We start from the raw sequence: 2,803 nt of genomic DNA on the forward strand, positions 1-2,803 counted from the left end.
GAACTTGCGCCTTTGGGTTTGTTTCGGTATTGCTAGGTAATGCGCCTTGCGGTCTCTCGGAAAAATTTTGTGCTAGTTGATTTATTTGTTTTTCTATGTTTTGAATGCTAGCTTGTTGATTCCTAAAATTAGATTCTAATTGTAGAAATCTTTCCGAGTTTTTCTTATCAGTGTCGGAGACGAGGCGAGATATAGTATCTTCGAGCCTTTCTCGTCCACCTTGTTGTTGAGTGAAATTTTGTGACTCATTTCTTGATTGCTGAAAGTTTGTTCGTTGGGTTTGTTGGTTACTACTATTGCCGGTTTCCCTCCAACCAAGGTTTGGGTGGTTTCGCCATCCTTGGTTGTAAGTTCCCGTTGGAGGACCCGACGGCCTAGGTCTATTATCAATGTAGTTTACCATTTCTTGTTGATCGTCCGTTTCTTTCATGCAACTCCAATTTTCATGTGACCCACCACACCCTTCACAAGCCATAACCGAGACTGTTTTTGTCATTTCTAATTTTTTTATTTTTGAAGAAAGGGCCTCGATTTGGGCTTGTAAAGAGGTGCTTTCGTCGACCTTATGGGCGCCCGGGGCGATAGACTTATTTCCCCGGGGAGTGTGCCATTGTAAGTTGGTTTGAGCAATTTCCTCAATCTGATTATATATTTCGTGTGGGCGTCGATTACCTAAAAGTCCCCCGGAGCTAGAATCAAGTGTCTGCCTAGTGTGTGGCAACAATCCATTGTAGAAAGTGGATACTTGTTGCCATGTTGCGAGGCCGTGATAGGGACACTTGCGTAATAGCTCCTTGAACCTTTCCCATGTTTCATATAAGGATTCCCCGTCCTCTTGTGAGTATGTATTAATTTCAGCCATTAATTTAGCAGTTTTAGAAGGAGGAAAATACTTATATAGAAACTTTTGGGCGAGTTCATCCCAGATGTTTACCGACCCAGCTGGGAGGGTGTTGAGCCAAGCTTTCGCTCGGTCTTTTAGTGAGAATGGAAACATACGGAGGCGGATGGCGTCGTTTGATGCTCCATTGATCCGAAAGGTATCACATATTTCTAAGAAATTAGTTATATGTAGATGAGGATCCTCGTCCGCAAGCCCGTGGAAGGTTGCGGAGTTTTGGAGCATTTGTATCAAATGCGGTCGAAGTTCGAAGTTATTGGCTTCGACATTCGGAGCATTGATAGCGGCGCCTAGATTACCTACGGTGGGCCGTAGATAATCCATAAGGGTACGTTGGTCCGCCATTGGGGGTGGATCACCCGAAACCTTCTCTTGGTTTTTGGCTTTTAACCTTTTTCTGAGAAAGCGTTCGGGTTCTTCTAGTGGTTCCTTTATGTCTTTATTGGAACTGGAGCTCATACACTACGTGAGGATGGCGTCGGGTTCCAAGTCCTGCAATAAAAACAGAAAAGAACGTTGGTCAGAAGGTTCACCACGGCCCCGTGTTGAGCGAACACGGCCCCGTGGTCGGAATTACAGTGATTGTTTTTCAGATCCCAGTTACTGGAAGTTGGACACGGCCCCGTGTTGCACCGGCACGGCCCCGTGGTCAGCCTTCTGTAACTTGAAAAACAAAAACTGCCAGTAACTTTGCTGAGCACGGCCCGTGTACGACCAGGCACGGCCCCGTGCTGAGCTCTGCAGAAGCTGAAAATCTAAGAAAAATCCTAAAAAATTAAAGAAAAATAAAAATATGATTAGGCCGTTGATTCCTAACTTTCTTAAAATCCTTGTGTCCCCGGCAGCGGCGCCAAAAACTTGATGCGTGTCAGTGTATATATGTTTTTAGATATATATTTAAGCCCCTTTTTACACTTTTAGCCAACTTTTAAATTTATAAAACACGATATTTACTAACACTAAACACACATATGGGCAAGTGCACCCATCGTGGACGTAGTATAGTGTTGGTAAGATACCGAGGTCGTCCAAGGACACAAGAGCTTTTAATACCGGTTTATCCTCAACGTCTAATCAAATCAAAAAGTGAGAAAAATGTTTTAAACTAAGAAAAATAAAAACTAACTAAATGCTGAAAATAAAAATAAAATAAAAACAGATAGACAAGATGAATCACTTGGATCCGACACGTGTATTAGTATAACCTTTGATTATTTTCGCACTTTTGCACTTGTTTAAGAGATTATCTTAGTTATTGTAGTAGGCCCCTCTTTTGAAGGCGATGTTACCCTCAACCCAGTAGTTTGAGTCAGCAAGGATACAATCCTAAAGGGTCGGATTATTGAAAGATAATGAATTAAGTTATTAATGCAAATTGTGGTAGGCCCCGCTTTTGGCGGTGACGTTACCCTCGGCTAAGTAGTCTGAGTCAACAGGGATACAGTCCTAAATAGCCGGGTTATAGTATTAATAGTAGTTAACTTATGAGGGGGTCAAAGAGTTTGGATCCCCGCCATCCAATACCTATGGGCATTGAAGGAGATCCTACTAAATTTGACCCAGGTCCCAAGCAGGACCTCTAAACGCTGAACAAGGGCAAGACCCTTACCAAACCGTTCCCTTAACCCCCGACCAGGTAGCCAACATACCTCCATATAGACCGTGGAGATATGAATGGTGAAAATCTTTTATTTTATATAGACAGTAAAATAATGCCAAGACACCACGGACAAACGATAAGGAAAGATCACCTTCAACATAAGTAACTAGTTATTAAAGTCATTAATACAAAACCAAATAAAAAGTGCAAAAGATTAAAAATAAAAAGTATTATACTAAACACTTGTCTTCACCAAGTGATGTAAGAGACTTAGGCAAACATGGCCTTGATTGTCAAGAACT

General features: G+C 42.1%; 1 non-coding gene across 1 annotated transcript; it reads left to right on the forward strand.

Moving 5' to 3' along the window:
- The first annotated feature begins 761 nt into the window (after positions 1-761).
- On the forward strand, positions 762-868 carry LOC118491018. The gene has a single exon (XR_004890243.1). It is a non-coding gene; the product is annotated as a small nucleolar RNA R71 (small nucleolar RNA).
- Positions 869-2,803: the final 1,935 nt, after the last annotated feature.

Source organism: Helianthus annuus, chromosome 3, assembly GCF_002127325.2.
Source record: "Helianthus annuus cultivar XRQ/B chromosome 3, HanXRQr2.0-SUNRISE, whole genome shotgun sequence".
In the NCBI taxonomy this organism is placed as follows: domain Eukaryota; kingdom Viridiplantae; phylum Streptophyta; class Magnoliopsida; order Asterales; family Asteraceae; genus Helianthus; species Helianthus annuus.